Source organism: Rutidosis leptorrhynchoides, chromosome 5 (genome assembly GCF_046630445.1).
Source record: "Rutidosis leptorrhynchoides isolate AG116_Rl617_1_P2 chromosome 5, CSIRO_AGI_Rlap_v1, whole genome shotgun sequence".
Taxonomy (NCBI): Eukaryota; Viridiplantae; Streptophyta; class Magnoliopsida; order Asterales; family Asteraceae; genus Rutidosis; species Rutidosis leptorrhynchoides.
In genome coordinates, this window is record NC_092337.1 from 149,849,945 (window position 1) to 149,876,984 (window position 27,040).

The following is a 27,040-nucleotide window of genomic DNA, read 5'->3' on the forward strand; positions in this document are numbered from 1 at the left end:
GTTTCATCGTTGACTTTACACTTACGAAGATAACATACGTTGAATGTATTATAAATACCAACTAACTCTGGTGGAAGATCTAACACCACAGTCTGATCATTCAATACTTCATTGATCCGAAACGGACCAATAAATCTAGGTGATAACTTACCACGTTTACCGAATCTTATAACGCCTTTCCACGGCGAAACTTTCAGATACACTCGTTCACCCACACTAAAGGTTACCGAACGTCTACGCGGATCAGCATACATTTTCTGCCTATCTCTAGCGGCTTTCAACTTTTCTCGCGCGATTGCAAGTTTTTCGGCTGTCATTTGAACAATTTCGGGACCTGCAAACTGTTTCTCCCCGGCTTCTAACCAACAAGTCAGAGTTCTGCAACGACGACATATAACATTTCATAGGGAGGCATCCCTATACTCGAATGATATGAATTATTATACGCGAATTCGACCAACGACAAATGTATATCCCACGAACCACCGTATTCTAACACACAAGCCCTTAACATATCCTCCAAAGTCTGTATCGTTCTTTCACTCTATCCGTCTGTCTGAGGATGATAAGATGTACTTAAATTCACACGTGTACCCAGATTCTGTTGAAGACTATTCCAAAAATTTGACACAAATCTGGAATCTCTGTCTGAAACGATCGATAACGGCACACCATGAAGACTAACTATTTCTTTCACATACAATTCGGCTAACTCACTTAACGAAGCTGTCTCACAAGTAGCAAGAAAATGAGCACTTTTAGTTAGACGATCCACTATTACCCAAATCATATCATGTCTTTTCTGAGTTCGAGGTAATTTGGTCACAAAATCCATCGTTATATGTTCCCATTTCCACTATGAAATCTGTAACTGACGTAAGGAACCATAAGGTTTCTGATGTTCTGCCTTCACTTGAGCACATATATGACACTTTTCGACATAACGGGCGATATCTGATTTCATTGTTGGCCACCAATACACTGTTTTCAAATCATGATACATCTTATTACTACCCGGATGTACTGTCAATCTGGATTTGTGAGCTTCTGTCATGATTAAATCCCTCAAATCTCCAAGCTTAGGCACCCAAACACGATTGTTTAAGGTCTTTAGTCCACGTGAGTCATCAATTAAGTCCACTTTTTGTTTGGTCATTTGTTCAAATTTAATATGTTCGTCCTCTAAAGCACAGGCCTGAATGGTTTTTAAGCTGTTAATCAAATCTGAAGTTATATTCAAACGAAGAAATTTCACATTTTCACTTGACTTTTTACGACTTAGCGCATCTGCAACCACATTTGCCTTACCCGGATGGTATTTAATTTCACAATCGTAATCTTTGATCAACTCTTGCCATCGTCTCTGACGCATATTCAAATCTTTCCGTGAGAAGATATACTGCAAACTCTTGTGATCTGTACATATAACACAATGGGTTCCATACAAATAGTGTCTCCACAGTTTCAAAGCAAACACTACTGCAGCCATTTCAAGATCATGCACTGGATAATTCTTCTCATGAACTTTCAACTGTTGCGAGGCATAAGCGATTACTTTATCTCTTTGCATTAATACACAACCCAACCCAGCAAATGACGCATCACAGTATACCACGAAGTCGTCTGAACCTTCTGGTAAAGCTAATACTGGTGCCTGACACAGTAGCTGTTTCAAAATCTGAAAAGCCTTTTCCTGTTCATCAGTCCATCGAAAGGCTACATCTTTACGAGTCAACTTAGTCAACGGACCCGCTATTTTCGAGAAATCCTTGATAAATCTGCGATAATAACCGGCTAATCCCAGAAAACTTTTAATCTCAGTCGGAGTCTTCGGAGAATTCCAATTCATTACACTTCTACCTTTGTCGGATCAACTTTATACCCTCGGCACAAATCACATGACCCAAAAACTGCACTTCACGTAACCAAAATTCACACTTTGAAAATTTTGCAAATAGTTGTTCACGTTTCAACAAGTTCAAAACCTGTCTCAGATATTCAGCATGTTCACTTTCTGTCTTTGAATACACTAGTATATCGTCTATGAACACAATCACAAACTTATCTAAGAATGGACGACACACTCTATTTGTTAAATCCATGAAGACTGCTGGCGCATTCGTCAACCCAAACGGCATGACAAGAAATTCATAATGACCATACCTTGTTCTGAACGCTGTTTTCGGTATATCTGATTCAGCAACACGAACATGATGATATCCGGATCGTAAGTCTATCTTAGAAAAGAATGAAGCACCCTGTAACTGATCGAACAAATAGTCTATTCGAGGTAACGAATACTTATTCTTCACTGTTCTTTTGTTCAATTCACGATAATCAATACACATACGCATTGACCCATCTTTCTTTTTAACAAACAATACCGGAGCACCCCACGGTGAAGAACTCGGTCGGATAAACCCACGATCTAATAGTTCTTGAATCTGTGACATCATTTCACGGATTTCAGACGGCGCTAATCGGTATGGAGCTTTTGCAACTGGAGTTGTTCCAGGAACCAACTCAATCTTATATTTGACTTCCCTTACCGGCGGCAGACCTGGTAACTCATCTGGGAACACTTCGGAAAATTCTGATACTACCGGAATATCAGCCACTGTTTTCTTTTCTTTCTTCGCATCAATTACATATGCAAGAAATGATTCACAACCCTTTCCCATCGACTTTTTCGCTTTCAACATGGTTATCAACGGAAGATTATACCCGCTCCGCTCCCCTCGGGCCACAACACGGGTTCCATCGGCCGAACGAAAGGTAATCATTTTCCTATTGCACTTAATATTAGCCCTAAGCGAGCTCAACCAATCCATTCCTAGTACTACATCAAAGCTAGGAATAGGTAACACTAAAGAAGTCACCGGGAAAGACTTCCCTTCGATCTCTATACAAACCCCAGACACATAGGTTGTGACGGGTGTGGTCTTACCATCGGCTACTTCTACACTTGGGTAACACAGTAGCTGGTAAATTCAACTTAGCACAGAAATCTAGTTACATAAAACACCTATTGGCACCACAATCAAACAATACACGAGCAGGTATTGAGTTGATTAGAAACATACCGGTGATCACTTCGTCGGTTGCCACAGCATTCTCAACCGACATCTAAAAAGCTCTAGCCTCTGCTGTTGGAGGGTTCTTCCTCTTCTGCCCACTCGAGCCAGTTGACCCTCCAGCTGATGCTGAACGCGCCCCTGACCCTGCCCCGGAACTACCACTCTTCGATGGACAACTAACTGCACGATGCCCTGGTTTGTGACAAGTCCAACACACACTATTCGGATACGGACATGCTGAAGACTCATGCCCAACAACACCACACTTTAAGCATCTTCTTGTAGCCTCAGAACACTGACCACTGTGAGAAGATCAACACGTGTGACACCAATTCCCTTTACCTGATCCAGATCCAGTACTACTCTGACCACTTTTACCCTTCGATTTAAACCTACTAGACTTCTTGGATTTAAATCCTGATTGACCAGATACTTGCCCACCTTGTTGTAGCACATTACCAAACATTCTATTTCTGGCGGCCTGAACATCATTTTCTACCATCTTAGCCATCACAACAGCTTGAGACAACGATGTAGCTATTCTAACAAAAGTTCGGTACTCTGGCAGAATAATATTAACTAAATGCTGAATACGAGATGCTTCGTCTGGCACCCATTGTTGTACAAACCTCAGTTTATCCATAAACTTCTCTACTACCTCATCGATCGTCATTTGAGGTGTCATCTTCATTTCAAGAAACCCAGTCTTGATTCGGTTCATATCAAACGGATTACAATACTGTTCACACACCTTCCCATAAAACTACTCCCATGTGATCATACTCACTTGCTCTTTCGGTATACTGAAAATCAAATAATCCCATCAAATCATAGCCCTACCTTTCAACAGTCTACTAGCATATGTTACCTTCAGCTCGGGTTCACACTGACACGCTTCAAATACCCTTTCAACTTCTCACAACCAATTGAGAGTTACTGTCGGATCAGTACTTCCAGAGAACTCGGAGGGTTTGCAATCACGGAATTTTTTATAAGTACACCTTTTGGATGGTTGCATGTAAGGTTGTTGGAACATTTGCATTTGGTATGGATTCATTATCATGGGATTTTGGTAAGTAAAGGTGTTTTGTGGTGGCATATAATATTGGTTAGGTATTTGATTCTGAAACTGGTTCTGGGGCACATTAGGTATCGTTTGGGATTACGCGGTTGGGAATCCAGGTGGTGTATCATCATTTCCAGAATGCCTCGCCAATTCAAGCTCATTAATTTTGTCCTCAGCCTCTTTTAGCTTGCTTTTTAACTGATGGATGTAACTACTCTGATCATCATCCGACTTAACACCCTCTTCTGGTGCTCTGAATATTCCGGGGTTGGATGGGCCAGTTGCGTTTCTATCAGCCATACCTGTGCTACAAAATAGCTCACACAAAAGCTTAGTGGATAACAGTTAGTTCAATCACAACTAACACACGTATATCCTATTTTCACTTAGCCCCCACTCCCACAGACATGTTTGACTTGCCTCAGGGTTTGGGAACAAAATACGCGCACGTATTTGCTGCCAAACCATGCTCTGATACCAACTTGTAACACCGGTCATTTTTTTTAAACCACAGCGGAAGACTTTATTAACAAACACACTATAAGTGGCGTCATTACATTAATCTGGGTAATTAAGTTTAAGTTTACACAACGGTGTTACGTTATTACAAAACATGATTTAAACAAAAGTCCACATCAGAGTAGGGTTGTCAAACATGTCTTCTGCATCAGCACCCATCCCGACTAGCAGTACCTAAACCTGCAAGGGGTAATTATGTGGGGGATTAGCGCACCGCTTAGTGAATGGAATCTATCTAATAGATATAGCTTAAGCCACACACAAGCTATATACTAACAACAACACTTGCTAACTACCAACTAGCATACAATAAGATAATACGAGGATCGGCGGCTTGTACGAGCACACGAATCCCAGCTGATCGGGCCTGAGTCTACCGATAGTCCCTGCTACTCAATTCACAGTATAACTATCCAGATGCAGGAGATGCATCGTTCACACTATACTTTACAATCAGTAGCCTATAAACCCAACCTCCCCTAGGCACGGTTGACCTCATACGGACTCTAACCTCACCTAAGCACGGTCTCGAGTCCCCAGTCTCCCTAGGCCCGACTGTGCCATTCACACAGTGTACACATAATTTACATACAACATCAGGCATACTATATTATTCTAACATGGTAATTTTTACACTATGCATGGTAAAAGAGTCAACCACAGTAGCATGATATGCTACTTAAACTCAATCCGGAGATAGACCCACTCACCAATTACCAGCAACTGTTCAGTTATTATTTCTGAGCTTCCTCCTTGTCCTTATAACCTAAGAACAACACAAACAAAGTTAATATATATATATCCAACAAATAATATAATCATTTCATACAATTAACTAGGTCATAACACCATATATTCATAATTTTATGAGTCTACATCATGACTCCATTCAATAATGGCATACAGGTGCGTGCAAAACACGACATACACACTAAAACTCCTTTTGCGACCCAAAAACAGTTTGATCTAGTTTCTTAAAAGTTTACCATTGAAAATTATTCTTTATTACAATTCTAACGATAGTTTATTCATCAAAAACGGATTTACGTTTTGAAAGTTACGCCCGTTTCAATTTCATAAAAGGTACTGTAGCAAATAGTGGTTTCCGAACACTGTAGCAATAGTGACACTGTAGCAAATAGTGACACTGTAGCAAATAGTGACACTGTAGTAACTCGCGTACTGTATCAAATAGTGACATTGTAGCAATTCGGTACTGTAACAAATAGTGACACTGTAGCAACTCGGGTACTGTAGCAAACTGGGTTTCGAACAAGTTCGCTGATTTTGTGATTTTTTTCTCCAAAAACTCGATTTCTAAGTGTTTTTGACCAAATTTTAAGCACAAGAAAGTTACTAAATATATATACAACCTATTTCTAACATCAATTGATGTTTTTATACATCAAACAACTAGATTTGAGCTAATTTCTATCAAAAACCCATTTAACACAAAAACCCAATTAGAGCAAGAATCAAAGCATGAATCTATGAAACACTTACCTTGTGAGGATCACGAAATCACAGAGAACAAGTTGCCAGCTTCAATTAATCCAAAGGCTCACAAAATCAAATTAGGGTTCAAGAGGAATAAGAAGTTAGGTACGGGATGTAATTTGGGAATTTTAGAGAGAAGGAGAAAAATGAGCTGAATCACAGCTCTCTAGTCACTTAATTGGGTTAAAACCCATACCCCTCAACACACGAGTATTTATCAGTTATCTTATCTGATAACCTTTCGTATCTCCTTAGGCGGTCCTAACGGAATCCAAATTAAAATAAACCAACCTGTTCTGGGACCCTTGTCACAAACTGGTCACAACACAATTATAATAAAATACTAATAAAATAATTAAAATAAAAGCACTTAAGACTAAGCACAAACCCTAAGGGCAAAATAGACAACTTACAACTAGCCCGGGTTTCAGTCTGTTACAGATCTTTACTATTTCTCTTACCAAGGATAGTAATTACATCCGACACGATATTGACCATGATTTTATGCAATGTCTTAAAACACATCGCCTTAACAGTTTCTTGTTCATCGCTTTCCTTTTCAACCGGACGGTAGTTTACTGTAAGGTAAAATACGAAACAAGTAAACTGGATGTGTGCTTTCCAAACACAGGGTTAGCAGTGGGTACACAAAATCGAAAGTTTTTAGCTTAAAATTAAAAGAGAATACGAAACCCACAACCCACAAAAATGTTTATGAAAACTTACACCAGTGATGGGTTAATCCGAAAAACGTGTCTAGTGTAAAAGCTAGCATGCATTTTCAAAATACAAAACCTTTTCATCAGGTTCCTATTTCCCTAAGGATCCAAATTTTTCTAAGTCACGTAAGACTTTAATTACGACACTTGAGTTTCATTAACTTGGAACTTGCTCGTTGTTATGAATTGAATTGACGGAATTTGTATCGTGACGTGAAAAAGAAATCATCATCATTGTATATAGTGTGAAATAGAGTGAAAAATAAAAGAATAAATCGTGTGAAGTGTGATTTCCTATTATTTCGGAGTATTTTTAGTTCCGTATTGCTTGAGGACAAGTAATGTTCAAGTGTGGAGATTTTGATATTGCGCAAAATGAACACATATTTAAACGCAATATCTCTCCTAAATAATAAATTTTCATATGTAATTGTATTATATTTTCATTGTAATTGTACAAATAAATAAAAGTGAAGACGGAGTTTGAAAATGGGAAACTAATTAAAAAGACAGTTGAAAATGCTCAACATACAAGTGATACTCCAAGTTGTACAAGACCTTAATGCTCAAGTGAAAGTACAAGATTTAGAAGCCAAAAGTGCAAGGATCTAAACTCTTTAAACAACCCAGCAAGTGTACAAGTCTTTAATACTAAAGGATCGAGGTAGCTGACTAGTTATGCACGAGGGAAGTAATATATACATTAGAAAAATGGATGTCGGCTACTTTTGAGAATTAACAAACAAAAAGAAAGATCTCAATTCACAAAATAAGGGATATTGGGTCAAGATCATGATTCTACGGAGTATTAATATACATGCATGAAAACATAAATTATATTAAAACATCTCAAGGGCTTTTGCTTTCCATTTAAAAAACACAAAAGAATTGAAAGTAGTGCAAGGATGGGGTAATGGTAATAAGCATGTACAAAATATATAACTTGGTCTTGAGCAGAGGAAAAAAAAACACACACAACAAAAACTGTAATACTCCGTAGTAGTAATATTTAGAAGTTTATTATTTACTCCATAGTACAAAGGGTGAAGGTTTCTAATATTGTTATTATTCAAGTATTGTACGGGTGTTGAATTTGAAGTTTTCTACCGCGTGGAATTAATGGAAGCTAAGAATTTTTGTGTAAGTTTTATTTATCTTTTTACCATGTCTAGTAACTAATTTGTTATTATGCTTATTTAACCCAAGTAGTTATGACGTTTCACTAAAAATAGGAAATGGGTTAATTTAATTTGTACAACGGTTAATATTTAGATAAAGAACGATCTTAAGGAAGATTGTGGTTTTAACTATTAATGGGTATGGTAAAATAATTAAGTGAAAACTTGTTAAATAACCACTATTTATAATTTACAATATGCATAAATAATCACATACGTTGACCGAACACGGAAGACGGGTTATTTACATATATGGTAAATTATTCATTGAAACGGACACGTGAATGGATTAATGGTTAAAAGACTAGTTAAAATTAAGGTGGGTTACATTCAGTGCAACTGGTGTAATTATTGACATACGTGACAACTGCGTCAAACCATCTAAATAGTAATTAGTTAGAATATTTAACTGTGGTTACAAGATAAAATGATGAGGACACTCGCATTTGATGCTTGTCATTAAAGGATCGCGCTGGAAAACTCCAGGTGGACATATTAAATATTCTACGGGTATAAAGAAAAATTAACCCAGAGGTTAGGGTTTGAGTTAGTGTTGGGTTATAAACCCCATTTCTCATTAAATTGGGGTTTTTGTTGTATGTATTGTGTAAGAAAACCCGATTATTGTAAGTTTAAGGTTTGATGACGAATTTGGAAGTATTTGTCATGGTTTAGGTATTAAATCACTAGGTTGTAAGTGTGTTAGTGTTTTGATGTTCTTAGGAACAAGTATTGGTCAAGATGTGTGTTGACTTTGAATTGGTGTCAAACTAAGTTTTAAGTCAAGTTTTGATGAATCAAGTATGTAAATACTTGGTTTAGGTGTTAATTGGTGTTTTGGAAATATAATCACTAGCGGTTAGTGATTATGGGTGTTTTTGTGACTTGTGTCAAAATGGGTAAGTTGAATTGGGTCAAAGTTGATGATGAAACTAGTTTTAGTCAAATGGATGTTTAAACACTTGTGTTAAGTGTTAAATGGATTTTTTGGAAGTAATCACACATGAGAAATGATTTTGAGTCAAAGCGATGTTTTAACAAGTCAAACATGGTCAAATGCAATATGGGTCAATATTGCACGTGTTGTGGTTTTTGTGTAAATGGCGGTTTGAAATGATCACCATCTAAGTAGCATTTAGTGTCGGGACCTTGGTTGGTCTAAATTAGTGTAAAGTATAATTTTGGCTAAATTGTACTTTGTAGAGTGGGTTTGAATTACCACCCGAAGTGGTAATTGGTTTGCATCCATTAGGTGTAAAATGGGCGGGTTTTGGTGAGCAAGGTGTGATTCCTCGGGTAAGGGATGTTTATGTTGGGTTCTCTTTTAGAGAATGGCGATTTATGTGTATATTGTACCTATGTGTGATATAGGTGGTTACTTGCTCGAATTTGAGGACGGAGATCATGTTACACATGACTTGTGCGGGCATTCCAAGGTGAGTGGAATAATTATACGTGTATGTATATGGTGTATTTATTTGTGTATTTATATATATATATATATGGTGTATTTATTTGTGTGCTATGGTATGAACCACGGAGCCGGTAGTGCCATAGCATGTGCGAGTCTGCTATAACGTGAACCATAGAGCCGGTAGTATCATGGTATGTGTGTTGTAGAGTGAACCACCTAGCCGGTAGTACTATAGCACGAGTTGTTAAGGTGTGAACCACAGAGCCGGTAGCGCCTTAGCGTGAGTATGACTCAAGTTGTGATGTGAACCACGTAGCCGGTAGCATCATGACAAATGCTTATGGTGTGAACCACAGAGCCGGTAGCACCATGATGCAAGTATGGTTAACCATATGGTGTGTATGTAGAATTCGTGAGCATTATTTATATTACATGCTTTTGATTATGCTAGCTCATGACTTGTTGAGGAATTAGCTTGTACTTTGAGATTGTATGCTAATTAAATTGCTAGCATGTATGTGGTATGTGAGTAAGTGTTTACAAATAAGTATATTATATATGTATATGTATAAATGTTGCATTCACTAAGCGTTTTGCTTACCCTCTCGTTGTTTACCTTTTTATAGGTATCGTTGATGAGGAGTTAGCGAGTTGCTAGACTAGGGTTGATAGACGTTGCTTAAGCTTGAAGGATTAGATTTTGGATATTCGGACGCGGATTGGGGATTTGGTAGTCCCCGGGATTATGCTCTTGGTATCGTGTTGGGTTATTGAGTCTTAACCCGGTTTGTAGTGTAACTGGGTCGTAATTACCCACTTGTTGTGTAACGGGTCAAAAGGCATTGAATTGTACGTTTTGGATTTAGTCACATGTTAAACACGTATTTTGTATAATGGGTCATACGTGTACCAAGGGCTGCTATCAAACGTTTAATGTGTTGATGTGACATTGCGTATTTAAGTAAAACTTGTATTGTTTAAAGTTGAGATTTTAATTTAACTTGAAGTCAGCATAATGTCAGGTCATAAGCCGCGCCGCGGCATGTATGGCCGTGCCGCGCGTCCTAGTGTATTTTGGAAATAGAGGTTTAACTCTTCCTGATGATCTGTGTCAGTTGTGGACCGCGCCGCGCCTTATACCTGAAACAGTGGTCAGGCCTTTAAAAAAAATGCGTCAATTTTGGTTAAATGGTTTTGGGGTCGTTACATAGATTGAAAAAGAATTCAAACATATTGGTTTGGAATAAAATATTGATTGAAATTATAGGGTCTATTGCCTTTAATTTTGGAAAATTTTTATCGAAACATATTTGGTTAAAACCTATGGGTTTGCCATCTTTTCGCTGGAACCTGTTTGGTTTACTTATCTGGTGGTTGAAACCTATTTGGTTTAACCTAACTGTGGTCATTGGAACTTCCATATTAGATCAGTTGATGATCAAGAGTGATAATGACTTGGTGGTCATTTCTGGTAGTTGAAACCTATTTGGTTTAACCTAATTGTGATCGGTGGAATTTCTCTGATAGTTCGGTCGATGATCACGAGTGAGAAATGATATGTTCGGTCATTTCGTATTGTATCGTTTATCATTTGAATGAAATAATGATAATCATGGATACAAGACATATCCTTTTATAAAAATGAAAAGACATTGCTAATGTCTTTCGTTTCTCTTTGTAGTTTGTCATGAAACTGGTTTTGTATCCGTTAAAATTATTATTATAATAACTGAGTATAAATTTGGCAACTTTATGTCTAGTTGATTTATGTTAAACATGTATTTGTTTAATTATATATAAATCTAGTACATTTCAGAAAAGAGTATTATCTAAGAACATTGTGGTCCCGTTTAAATAATTGTATATTAACGGAGTGTTACAAGAAAATATTTGTGATGTATTATCTTTAAAAAAAAGGTCATGACAATAATTTAAAGAGAACACGGTTATGTCTTTATGACCAGAACTAAACGATAATGATATGTACGAACACATTAAGTTGAATGTGATTCAAATTTTTGATAATGGAAAGCATGTTATCTGAATAATATGGCTTGAGGATATGTCATTATATGAGAAAATTCCATGTGTGAATTTAAGATATGACATTATAATGTAGAGTCTTGCGAGATTCATATATAGTTGGTAGATATTTCTACCATTGACTGTCCGATAAGTGTCGGGAGTACATTATAAATGACTTGACAATATTGGGGTCAAGATTGTAATAAAGGGATTGATTGTATCCTTTATAATGTCATAATATTATGATGATGAAAGTCAATTTATCTTGTGATGATAATCTGATTTATGTGATTGATATATACTCCGGACAAGTCTAAGAAAACTTCTTTTGCGGAAGAATCAAAGAAACTTTATAAATTCTCTTTTTGGGAGAATTAAAGAAACTTCATTTATAAGTGAGATACACTTTATGATTATGAAGAAAGTGAGATTGAATGATTAATAATAGACATGATTTATGAGACACTTATAATGGTGTCTTAGTCTCAAGTGGATTTTATCATGATACAAGGGACATGATATGAGTTTCCTTGTGAGAAAAATGTATGGGGAATTAGAATGATGCATCTTCTATTTTCAAGCTTTGACCTTAAAGTCTATGGCATGCTAGACTCAGATATGTTAATGATGATGATCCGAAGAGGTCTATTAACATTGAATATTCTAGTGTGTGAAATTTTTGTAAAGACAAAATCACAGTTTCATTCAGTTACTGAAGGAATTAACGACAATAATGATGTGAATTATTTCCATTGTATATGGAACGTGATGAATTTAGCTAATTATAAATATAAAGATGTTTATATTTATCACATTATCTAGAATGTCGAATTGTCTTACTAGAATTAAGATTTGAAAGAATAATTTTGAGTGCGAAAACTTTGTTAAGTTTTTTAAATTCGACGTCTCTAGGTCAAACCTAGAATATGACTAGAATTGCTCAAATGTGCTAAAATATGGACAACAGAAGATACAATTCTTATGTGTGGGCCTTTGAACACTTGATTGATTAGAATCATATTAAATCATATTAGATATATATGATTATGATATCAAGTTGCAAGACATGTGGGGGGAAGCTTTAAATTATAAGCAGTAACCCTAGTTAGTTGTGTAAAATAAACACAATAACCCTAGTTAGTTGTGTAAAATGAATACCGTAGATTGAAAATGTGGAGGTGTCTTGTATTTTGATATCAAAAACATGATTCATGATAACAAGTTTTAATGTATCTAATGTGTTGTGCTCGATCCGACTTAGCATATGTCGTAAGCACGCTAAGTAGATACACGAATAATCCAAATACATCTTATTAGAGTTGTATGATTATGTTATTTCGGTACTCAGAATTACGATTAGCATTATAACAGATATCATGCAGTGACCAAAGGACACTGTGATGCAAACTGGATATTTGATACAAATGATTCTAGAGCGACAAGTGGGTATGTATTCACACTTGGAGGTGCTGCTATTTCGTGGAAATCGTTTAAACAAACGATTATTGCTAGATCCATGATGGAGTCAGAAATCATCGCTTCAGATAAAGCTGGTGAAGAGGGAGAATGGCTACGTCAATAAGTTGAGGATATACCAAGATGGCCTAAGTCGGTGTCGGTCATATATATACATTGTAATAGCCAATCGGTGATTGGTAGAGCTCATATTACAATGTGTAATGGTAATAATAAACATATGAGACGTATACATAATAAAGTACGACAACTAATCTCTACAGAAATTATCACTATTGACTATGTGTAGTCAAAAGATAATGTTGCAGATCCGCTGACAAAAGGCTTAAGCAGAGAGTTGGTGTATAAGTCGTGCGTTGGAATCAGACTGAAGCCCTTGAAAGGCTAAGTTTATATGAAGGAAAACCTAACTCAGTTGACTGGAGATCCCTAGATCTGAGTTCAATAGGACAACCTACTTGTATGAACTAGCGAAAGTCACTGTAGGGGAGTTAATTACTAAACTAGCAACCCTTACAACTCTTAAAGGGAGTTTACTAAATAATATTAGACTTCCTAGTCCATTCCTAAAAGTGACAAGTAAGAGGATGAGCCTATGGCTTTTAATGATTCAACTGAAATAACCATGTGTGGTTAATGAGTAACCATTCGGTGATGAATCACCTATGTGAGAGAGAAGTGGGGTCGCTTCAAAGGGTATTCTTGGGGAACAATACTTAATGGCTCTCGCAGAAGCAGGCTAGCGTTTCAACACCATAATGAACACGACTATGAGGATTTGACTTTGTTAGGGAGAGTCTTGTGTGAAGCATATTCTCGCCTACACAAACGACAGACGAGTTCAAAGACATCACTGTCTACTTAGAGCCAGTAGACTAAGTGCGTTTCATGAGCGAAGGTTCAAAGGGTAACACCTACCTATCGTATGCAAGATTCAACTGCTGAAAATTTTGTTTAAACATGTATTTTTTGAGATCGATGTTATTCATGTTGGAAAATCTAGGTGAGAAAGAGGTTTACACCTACGTTGGATTTTATATATGTTTACGCATGGATAAGTATGATGAATATCATTTTATATGGTTGTGTAGTCGTTGGCCAAGACTACATAACTAGATATTATATGTCCAAAGCAGATTTCATGTGAATTAGATATCGATGCTCACATTGAGAAAAAGTGATGAGAAAATCAACTTATTAGTTCTATTAATTATCAATTCCATTTATGTGGGGGATTGTTGGAAAATTAATAGTTTTGAATGAAACTGAAGTTGGGAAAGGTTGAAGGTTTGTCACTAAATGTAGCTTTCATGTTACATTAAATAAAACCTTTTCATCTTATGAAACTTACAATCACTAATGGTGATTAGTTAAGTATTGATTTCATTATTAAGTCTCTGTTGAGCAATATATTCTAAGTTAAGTAGAGAAAAATATAGAGAGATGAATATTTGGCTCAAAGAAGGAAAAACACATAAAAATGTTTATACCGAGATTGATAGATATCCAATTCTCTTCTAGGTAATATTGAATCAAACGATTTTGATCATAGTAGAAACAATAGTTGTGTTAGTGTATGACGAACATTGTGACAAAGTTTTCAGGCAAATGTTCAAGTCCGACAGTACTACTGCTTCGACCGTTGTACCCTGGGAAACAGACGACTTATAGACAACAGAACTGTTTTAAGGGAACCGTGTTAAACACGGGCATCGGTTTCTCTTGGTGAGATGATTCATATATCCTTTTGACTACATCTTTTACTAGGTATGTGTATTTCATTATATTTGAATTTTTATTATAATGAATATATAGTATATATTTTCGGGTACTAATTCCTACAAATACTATTATAATTTTTTTTCTTCGAATATTGTACTTTAATTTTCATGAAATAAAATTCTAACAGTTTGCGGAATTTATAAATTGAACGCAAACGTGTGTTTCAATTTTTTAAAATATACAACATGTAAGGGCCCTCATTATTTCGTTAACTTTAATGATTCTTATCATTGATGTTCAAAATCACAAACTGAGCATGAATTAGTGATCTACAACAACAAAAAATTCGAAGTGTTTGATCTCATGTTCTTTATTTAACCAAAAATGCATCTGATTTAAGCTTCAGATCAATCTGGAAAGATACAACAAAAAGTAAGAATGCAGAGTTGTGAGGAATAACATCCTGAATGTGTCTGCAAATTCTCTTATCACAACTCGCAAAATCCAGGACGGATTTTGAGGTCAAAGTTTTTGAGAAAAACTCAACTGTTTTGATTTTGCTCTAATTCAAGAGATACATGATGTTACAGATTAAGATGATAATTTTCAAAGCTTATGTGATTTATTTGGAACATATTTCATGAAGGAATCGAAGAGTAAAACTCTCCGAAAATCAAAATCAATTTTCATCTTCATCTTCAACAAAAACGTCCATGTTCATTATCAATTTTGGTTGTTGCTGATGTTTTGATCAATGTTGCTTCACACAAGTCCTTAATCGATGCCTATAGAAGCTTTTGGAATTAATTTTGAGGATTAATTTCACAAAAGTCTTTTGATAATTTTTTACGTTCATCATTTTTTAACAAGATCGGGCTTATGGTAGATACTTGATTTTGTAACTGCTCTGAATTTATAGATTATGGTTATAAGTTTCGAAGTAGAGGACGAAGTAGTTACAGAATTGATTTAGTTTCAGATTTAGATGAAGAAGAAGTGTGAAATGATGATTTTACCCTCAAATGCAATGAACATGTCAAGACTTAACAGACCTTTAAATGAAATTTGGACGGAGGGATGCTGATTGCAAATTTTTGAAAAACAAAGGATTCTAGAGTGTTCCCAACCATAACAATACTTCCTTACCTGGACTAGCCGCTACATCAGCGTCATGTCAGCACTTCCTTATCAGGACTAACCAAAGACTAAACACTAACAGCCATGATATACTTCCTCATAAAAATTGGGACCTACTGTATTATTTAATTAATTACATGTACAAATATACAAATAAAAAAAGTACCACATAAACCTTCACTCCCTTCTGTCCTGCAATGATGCAATATGCTTCAAAAAGAAATGAATTAGGGCGATGAGTTGAGGGCTAACCTAGAGCTAGCCTAGGACTAAATGATGCCACTGGCGTCCTTGAGGACTAAAAGGAGGGTTGTGGTCATGACACCATCATTGGAACCACTCTAAAGGCAAAAAAAAAAAAAAAAAAAAAAAAAAAATTCGAAAGACGTTTTTGTTAGCAATAATTGTATAATATAGGGATCAACGGACAACTGAGAAAATTTTATTTTTTTATATGTATTGAAAAATATTAATGTTTATATGAACCTGCTTTTTAAATCTCGAACGGGAGTTTGCAAAATACTCCAATAAGAGAGCCTTATTCCCACAAGTGCGACCGTACTGGCATTAAGATTTAAGGGGCATTAAATGGAGGGTTTTTTTTTTTAAGTTGTAGAAAGATGAATGAGGAGAAGAAAAAGTAAGAAGAAAGAGAGGTAGGTAAAAAGTTGAAGTGAGAGAAAAATAATTTTATGAATATATAATTAACTTCTGTTAGTACTGTACGCGTCAGGTTCATCACGGTAGACTTTTGTTCCTTTTTTCAGATATGTTAGTTCTAGCTTCAAAATATGGTACATTTTTTTACAACGTATTTTACAAACCATTGACTTATAATTCGTGTAAATTTTAAAATTTTGATTAAAAAAGTAGGCGACAGAATGAAAAATATGTACCGTCTGATTTCAATAATGGAGTATTGAACTTGATTTTAAAAATTTTCTTGACTTAAGTTATTTCTTCAAGGAAAAAAGTCATATTCAATTTACTTCATACTTCATATATAATACATTAATTAGATTTATTTTATACATTCAATTACTATTATTTTTATAAACTTGATTAAACGTTTTATACTGCATAGTGTTACTGTTTATATACCCTATTAAGTAAATAACTATATACTCATTTCGTCTCAAAACATATGTTATATTGGTGTAACTTTAAGTAAATAAAAATTTCTTTTCTAAGAAGACAAGAGGTAATGTCACTTCTAGTATTATAAATTTTTAAGTAAAAGTATATATAAGAGTAAAAAATAAAAAAGTAAAGTTGATTGTCTATTTTGGAGAAAATAAAATTAGAAATACGGATATATCTAAAGATGGATGAAGTAATACTATATATATATATATATATATATATATATATATATATATATATATATATATATATATATATATATATATATATATATATATTACGGAGTATTAATTTAGCAAATTTTTACATTATAGAAATAAAAAATTACGGTAATTTTTTAAGTTCGAAACGCCTTTATAAGATAGAAAAGGGGTATTATATGACCGTTTTGCACTGGGTATCAAAATACTCAGGATCGGCTCTGACGTTATAAGATACAGTAAATGAACTCGGCATTCATATGTGTACGTAACTTTGGACAGATAATACATTCTTATATGCATTTCGTAGTTTTCATTTTCTATCGACTCTTCACTAATTGGGAATGTGTTTATCCGTCGCATGCGCATCAGCAAGCAGCAAGCAGCAAGCAGCAAGCAGCAAGCACGAATTAATCATGCAAAATCCTATAGCAATCAAATATTCAAAAAAGTAAACGAAATCAATATGTCAAATCTCCTTATTTATTTTTAATTTAAAAGATTATATTCAAATCATAATCATAATTTATATAATAATTAATAATAATTAATTAATAATAATAATAGCGGGTCAAGTACGAATCTAGTTGTCTGGCGATTGGTTATGGTTTCATTCATTTCTCATTTTCTTCCCTTGGGGAATTAGAGAAGGAGGCTGTTTCTTTGCTAAAGCGGGTTCAGAAGAGTTCGATGGGGCAAGATATTGGTGCCGGTGCTGCTGCTCATATTTTTACTAGGATAGTTTTTGCTATTGCTAGAGGTGTGGGGGCCCAGATTGTCTCTAGGCTTCCCACTAATTTTTTGTAAGTTTTAAAACTTTTAAGTTTATTATAATAATAATAATAATAATAATAATAATAATAATAATAATAATAATATATGAATATGCGGTTTGGTGACCAGCCATAGCCACCGGCTGCCTTTGAAACATATAACTACCAGTCCAATTTTGGCTCCAACGTATTTACTTCATAGCCCTTTTACCACACTCGGCTTGGCTTAGGTCGGCTTGAATCGGCTATGCTTTATTAGCTTGGCCAAACTTCCAAAGTTGGAAATATTAGTTATGAATATTTTTGTAATGTTGGTTTTGAATACAAGAAAAAAGGGTTTGTGTTGGAGAGACAAATTTGGGGTTGAAATTGGTTCATTAGCAACTTGATAGAAGAAACATAATTAATTAAACACATGCCATAAAGTTAGGAGATAAATTTGAGTTAAATACTGTATTCTTTTGGGGAACAAGAAAATTGATGCGTCCAAATAACGTTTTGTTGTGGTCTTTTTATCTAGTCAAGGGAAAATGTATTCTAGAAGTATATTAGATCATCGAAGTGACAAAATAGATGAAAATATATATGTAATTGAACTTTTATCTTTATCTTTATTCGACCCTTTTAAACTAATATTGATTGATTGATGTCTTCTAGTCAAAATGTGATTTTATTTGATCTAGATATGAGTAGTAAATTCAACATGTATATTTTAATTAACTTAAGTGTGTAGTATACGAAAATAGCATTAGATTATTTTATTAAATTATTATAATCATAATCATAATCATAATCATAATTAATTATAATAAGGGGCGATTTTAAGCCTTGGGGTATGGGGTACTATGACCCCACTACTTCAAAAAAAATTTATACATTGTATATCTTAAATTGTTTAGAACACCACTAAACTTAAGTAAGGGACCTCATATATATTGAAAATTTATGATTTTTTTGAGGTAAACAATCACTAAAATACCCTTCAAATATAAATAGCTTTGAAATATTTTTTGAGGACCTTATTGGATTTTCATCCTGGAGTCGCCACTGATTATAATTATAATCATTCTTCAATTGTTTCGGATTCACCTTTGCTAGAATTGAACCAAAGAGGTTGTTTTACCTAATGTGTGTACGTGTATTCTATTATCTAGTAGTAGTCGAACGAACCAAGTATTAAGTATTGATACTAAAGATTGGACATCTTCAAGAAATGATTTTAGACAAAAATATAATAATACGATTTTTGAAATTCGTTTTTGATGACAAACAAGATACATGCAATTTTTATAACTTACACCTTGTAGCTACTTTATCCATAGACGGACACCAAACCAATTATGTTAATTTTTTTAAATACTCCTCAGCCACTTCATAGAACTAAGATTTGAGTTTGCACCCATAATCTTATGCAAGGACGAAAGGAAATTGACACTGAATTTACCATTTGATCATTTAGCTAAGCAGGGATAATCAATCCCGGAAGATTAAAGAAGAAGGTACGTTTTTATATATGAAAATTTTATTTGTTTAAGAAACCATGTTAGATAAGCTGTGTTATTAGAGAACATAAAGCTTGCACGTGTGAATAACTGTCGCCATTATCGACGTAGAGTATGTAGTGATGAGGTTACATGTTTTGTCTTCTACATGCATTATTGTTTGCCAAAACCTTTTTAACGATAGAATATTCGATCCTTTTATCTCGAATCATGATCATAATTGATTTTTATATCTTTTTAAAAATTGTTTTCATGTTGTTATATGTTCATTGTTCAGAATATTGTTAGATCAATAAGTTTATATTTATATATAAATGAAAAAAACATCCATGTACTATTCCTAAAGTAACCGAAAAAGATTCGTAAAATGGCTCAACTTCAGGAGTTTAGAATCGGGTTTTTTTTTTTGTTTTTTTTTTTTGACATTGACTAATCTTGTAACTCAGTGGCGGATCTAGGATTGGTAGTCACTGGTGTCATCGGTTAAAACTCCTAAAATAATTTTTACTGGATGTCTTATTTCAATGGTGTCACCCAAAAAAAATGTACACTATCCAGTGGTGTCACTAGTTAAAAACTCAAAAAAAAAAAAAAATTCACTACATCGCGTATTTCAGTGGTGTCCCGTGCCACCACTAGATACTATATAGGTACGCCCCTGTTGTAACTTAGGTCTTAACGAAGTGCATGAAAAAAGTCCCTTAAGTATTAACGAATGATATAAAGTATTTAAAAAAGGTCACTTCGGTCTTTTGCTAGAATTCTAGTGGACCTTGATTTCATTTTTTTCCGGGCCTTTGTTGTTATTTATCTTCGTTGTTTAAGTTGTGTTTCCCTAGTTCCATTGCTTCTCAAATCTCTGATTATGTCTATATATATTAAAAAGTTGACCCCCTGAAAATCTTGGACCATAAGCAGTGATCAGTTTGTTCCCTCTGTAAGCCTCCCTTATCCAGTAAGTTATATAATTAACTTATCAATATAATTTTATACATATAAAATCATGTTGGCGTTATCCTATCAATTGAAACATAAAATTATAAAAACATTTAAGGATGGATAACAATACATGAACTCAAGATTAAAATGATGAAAGAAGTAGAAGTGATGAATCAAAGTTAAACCAAGAATATTATATATAAACAAGTACAATTACATTATATAAACAGAAAAACATCGATCGACAAGGGGAGCTTGAACATCATCTCCCCTCAAACCTCTGAATCGCCTCAACAACCAAGAGTATGTGACGACCCGGGAATTTCCGACCAAATTTAAACTTGATCATAATCTGAAATCGACACGATAAACAAGTCTGTAATGTTGAAGCCTTAAAAACTTTGAACTGTGTTCATATATACATTTGACCGTTGACTAATTCCGACGATTCACGAACAATTGTTTGTAAATAAACATATATATATATATATATAAATGTATGTATTGAAAATAATAAAAGATAATTGAATTGTTAAAAGTAAAATGTAAAATAATATATACAAATAAGAAGCTTATTTGTAGTTATATATATGAATCCTATGCATAACTTTAATATATGTAGATTGTAATATATATTAATGTATAAAAATTGAGCACTCAATATAAGTTATCATATAATATATATGTTATTAAATATTACACAATCAATAATGTGAAATACTAATATATTAATTTTAATTATAAATATAGTTACTATAATAATATTATTATTTATTGATTATTATTATTAATAATAATTATTAATATCATTATGAATATTATTATTATTATTGCTAGTATTATTACTATTTTTTTTATTACCATTATTATTAAATATCATTATTATTACTAGTAATTATTATTATCATTGTTTTAAAGATAATTATTATTATCATTAATATTATTATTATTATTAAGAATAATATTATTACTATTATATTTATATTTACTTATTATTAATTATTATGTATAAAAACAAATTAATTAAATAGATTAGATATACATCACTGTCTTTGCTATTTTTTTTCCTTGCCTCCCGTGATTATATGTCGATGGACTCTCCATCATAAAGTAACCGGTTGTATCATTCTTTTGAAGAAAAGAAAATTGTTCAATCCTTTCACCATATCTATCAAATACATACCACTCATAACAGATATTACTTGATTCTTTAGGCAGAATATTAAAAAAAAAAAAAAAGAAAACCCATCGGTTCTTCCTGTTTTGCCATCTCTTCAATTCAAAGGTTCAAATTCGTTTGAGTTTTCAAAATCTATTAATGTAATGTTATTAGGAATCATCTTAACGAACTTTCCTCAAAATTTCAGCTTCCAAATCTTTAAAACGAATTCGAATTGTAGAGTCAAAGTTCATAATGAAAAGTCAACTGTTTTTGTTCTTGGAGAAATTCGAATTCATTTTGTAATTTCAAGTCCAATTAACTACTCCAATAGTATATAGGTACGAATTGCAAAATATTTCATGAAGATTGCGTGGTCTAAAAACGAAGTCCAAATCAAATTGGAGAATTTTTTTTCTTATTCATCTTCGACGAGCAGTAGGGAGTTTGTCTCCCTGTTATATATATTTTTTTTAATTCCTGTAACCTCGATTACTTGTTCACGTTTTGTATATTGAATCCTAAAAATCAAATTGATAAGTATATTTAAGATCAATATGATCTGGGTCGTGTATAAATGGGAGGAAGAAGATGAAGCAATTATTATGGGGTTAAATAAAATACGAAAGGGAATAATATCAGAAAAACTGAAGTGCTTGAATGGTTAAATGTGTTAGTTTGTTAGCGGGAGGTCTCGGGTTCGATTCTCATCTGGGGTATTTCTTTTTAGAAACCCTTTTCAAGGGTATACACTCTTACCTTTAATTTCCTTATTATTAATTATTGTTATTATTATTATTATCACAAATAAGTTGTATTATTATTATTATTATCATTATGGTTAGGATTATAAATATGAAAATAATACAAGTAACCATTATTTTAGTATTAGTATCACTTTTGTAACTATTAATATAATTGGTATTATTGTTAAACGAAAGTATCGTTAATAACAATATCTTTATTATTATTAATATTATAGTTTTAGTAAAGTTATTATTAGTAGTAAATCAGTAATATCAAAACTATCATTTTTAGACAAATAAATATTTTGTACATAAAACATATTATTTACATATATATTAATATTCCATATAAAAATTCTATTAACATTATATATATATAAATACCTACATATAACAAATTAAGTATTTTTTTATATATAATACTAAATATATATAGATATCAACATAACTATATTAATCACTTTAATTATATATACAAAATAAATATATACAACATAAGATTTAATATATATATATATATATATATATATATATATATATATATATATATATATATATATATATATATATATATATAAAATGGAATTCAGTATAAATCTTATATAACTACAAAATATATATAGATAATGTAGTAATAAATGAAATTCTGAGATTTCAATTATATGTTTTAATATATATAATTGATATAGGTTCTTGAATCCGAGGCCAACCCTACTTTGTTCAGTTGTTCAAAATAGTCATATGTATTTTTACCACAAAATACATTAGGTGAGTTTCATTTGCTCCCTTTTTAATTACTTTTGCAATATATATTTTTGGGCTGAGAATACATGCGCTGTTTTATAAATGTTTTACTAAATAGGCACAAGTACTAAAACTAATTCTATGTGGGTTTAAACCAGAAATATACCCTTAGCTTGGTAACATTAAACTACTTGTCTATATACGGTAGGCGCGAATCCTAAAGATAGATCTATTGGGCCTGACAAACCCCATCCTGACTATGGGATGCTTTAGTACTTCGAGGTTATTTTAAACACACCTGATCTGGTGTACTTCAGAGGGTAAAACATGAACGTTAAGGCTTGTTACCGGGTGCCTACAACTTATAGAATACTTTTATACACTTGCGAGTGTACATATATTTATAAACGGAAATCTTGTGGTCTATTAGTATATTAAACTGATTGTTATGATAAACCTATGAACTCACCAACCTTTTGGTTGACACTTTTAAGCATGTTTATTCTCAGGTACGAATTAAGTCTTCCGTTGTGCATTTTCTCATTTTAAGGACATTACTTAGAGTCGATCATCGCAATGGAACCTAATGTTAATGACATCGTCCAGGTGGATAAGGACGGGTCGTTACAGGTGGTATCAGGGCGGTGGTCTTAGCGAACCAGGTCTTGCATTAGTGTGTCTAACTGATAGTTGTTTAGATGCATTAGTGAGTCTGGACTTCGACCATGTCTGCATGACAAAAGTTCTGCTTATCATTTCGTGACGAAAATTACCTGCTTATCATTCTTAGGGAATCACTTGCTTATCATTCTTAATCTAGACATATCTTACTGCATGGATTGCATGAATAGTGTACAGACAAAAAAAAAAAATTTCATATCTTAGCGTATCTATTACTGTAGACTTTGCCTGACAGCTTCCGTAGATTCCTCCGTAACTTATGGGATTTTAGTAATATATATGCATATGTAAATTATGTATTGCAGGGTACTAATCTACATCCTATAATCTATTTCTTATCGAAAATCCTTCATCTGATCGTACAAGATGAATCCCTTAACCAGTTCGAGTCCCTCAGATTTCGATAACTATTCCGATAGTTATTCCGACAGCTATTCCGACATGGATGTTCACCTAAGCTCCGGAGGCAACGTCACCGGAATGAATCAACCAATCAACCATCCCCAATTCATCTGATGGGTTTGTAGTCGACTTAACCGATGGAGACGAAAGGAAGGCGATCCTTTCCACCCACCAACCGAATTTACCTCTTGACAATGAACATGAAGCACTTACCGACGAACCAGTCTGAAACACCATTTTCACCCCCATTTCCCGAATATCTCACCACGATTGTATTCTATCTAAAATTCTAAACCTTATTCATCCGCTCGTACCGACCGAAAATCATCCCGGAATAATAGAAGAAGTCAACGAACTTCGCGCTCGAGTAATCAATCTGGAGGATATGGTGCAAAACTTACCAGCTTCAACAACATCACCGGCACCAACAGTGCCATCAACAACAGCACCAGTACCATCAACAATCCATGCCTCGACGTCTCATTCTATACCTTGAGTACAATCATCGTTCTACGTATCGTTCTGCATCATTTATCTTCGTTCGACATGGCAATTATGTAATCTCTAATGTTTTAGAGATTATATATTCTTTCTCCAACGGTAAAACAAATGAGTTTAATATCATATTGACTCATTAAATCCATGGTTACATCTGAAGAAAATATATATGTAAGTATATTTTCATAAAGATTGTAATTAAAAAAAAAAATTCTTTCGTATAAACTGTTAATGGTGAAAATATTTTTAACGGGTAGGTAATACCCGAAGAATATTCAGATTTCACATTAATAAGTTACACTGTGCATTCTTCGAAGCTGATTCAATAATCATTCACTATCCTATTTATAACCACCGATATACGTATCCGTTCACCGCAGAATAACCCTTTTCATTCAATTTCATATTTAGATTTTGACCTATCAGAATCCAACAAGTGGCATAACGAAGAAAACATTTAACAAAATAAAATTTATTAGAAACAAACAAATTAACTACGAGAAAAATATTGTTAAGAATCCACGCTAACTGTTCCTAGCTAATTGTTCCTAGCTAACTGATTACATTTTATTTACCGCAATTTAATTATCGCAATTTACATTCTCACAATTTACATTCTCGCAATTTTATTTATCGTCATTTAATTTCTGTATTTATTTTTCGCACTTTAAATAACGGGACACGTATACAAGGTTTCGAGATATCATATTGACCCATATATATATTTATCTTGGAACAACCATAGACACTCTATATGCAAATGACGGAGTTAGCTATACAGGGTTGAGGTTGATTCCAAAATATATATATAGTTTGAGTTGTGATCAATACTGAGACCGGTACACGGGTCACGATACGTATTAATTAATTCGAATGTTATATATTAAACTATATATGAACTATTGGACTGTTAAATGTGGACTATAGACCGTGGACGAATAATATTGGACAATTAAAATGAATTAAAATACTGATTATAACATATGAAACTAAATAATTCTTCAAGTTTGCCACTTGATTTCATCTTAAACCTCATTCGTATCTTGACGATTACAATCTGCATTCAAACCTTTCACGGTTCTTGAAAACACCTCGATCGAGAGGATGAACCAGCCGCACTTCATCTACAGAAGAAAAGATTGATGCATATAGTTATACACCTGAAAAACCCTCGGAAACTGAGTAAACGTTTAACACGTAGCTGTGCTAATTCATTTAGTGTTATTATTACCCAAAATGATTTAGTAATTCCTTTCAAAGTAGCAAATTTTGTCACAGCTCCAGCAAGTCAACTCCGACTTTTCATTCGAAATAACCTTATTATAACCTTGTTATATATGCGTGCTCATTTATTGTTACCAGAGAACCTTTTATATGCCACCATATTACCATCAGCGTTTAATCATCTAAAAACACAATTCTATTGAAACCACCTCGGATTGATAACCGACGATTCAGATATGGCTGCATTAAATGCAGACGAAACAGTAAAATTATAGATGGTCTTAATGGCCAAAAGTTGATGATAAAGAAGGAAGTGTTAGGAACGCTCGATGGAAAATCTGGTACAGAAAATCGGATTGAGCACACCATGAAGAAGACCAAGGACAGATACAAGGACCAAACCCTATATTCAAAGGATCCAGGTAATTCTGGATCCGATGAAATCTTTAGAGAATATCTTCTCCGTACCCACATTAAAATCTTGCGGAAAATTTTTCTTTATCAACCTTCGAACTTAGAAATTCCAAAATTACATCATAAATATCTTCGATATTTCTGAGGATATTTTCATAAATATTCTTGTCCGAAATTATCTACCTCTGCGTGTTTTCGGCATTTCATTATATTGGAAACTTCTGTAAAGTCTAAGTATAAATTATGAATGAATTGTGGAGAAGTGTTGGGAATTTGAGCATGAGTTAGTATAATATAATGACACTTGGCCAACGTGATTATATTACATTAAGTCATGCTAAATTTCTAATGTAACGTGATGATGATTCACAGACCTTATCCTCATCGTGTGCCATGTTACACGACTCTTTCATTCTACATAATTTCTAAGCATATCACGGAAATATTTCCTTGATATTTCTGTTCTTCCGTAATTCCAAAAGTTTGCGGATAAATCGTGCTATTTCATTTTCTTTCCGATTAGAAAATTTCCTTAAATTCCTTGAATTCCGGAAATCCACCATGACTACGTCAAAAGTTAAGACAAAACTTTTCACTCTTTTGTGATAGCTTCATTCGTATGCTTCACATGATCGAATCGTCTTATCTATATTAATCAATAATGATAAAGCTCTAATTATCAACTCATATTCATCATGAAAACATTTTTATTGTTAGCCATGACGACCTCACTCAAATTTCAGGACGAAATTTCTTTAACGGGTAGGTACTGTGACGACCCGGGA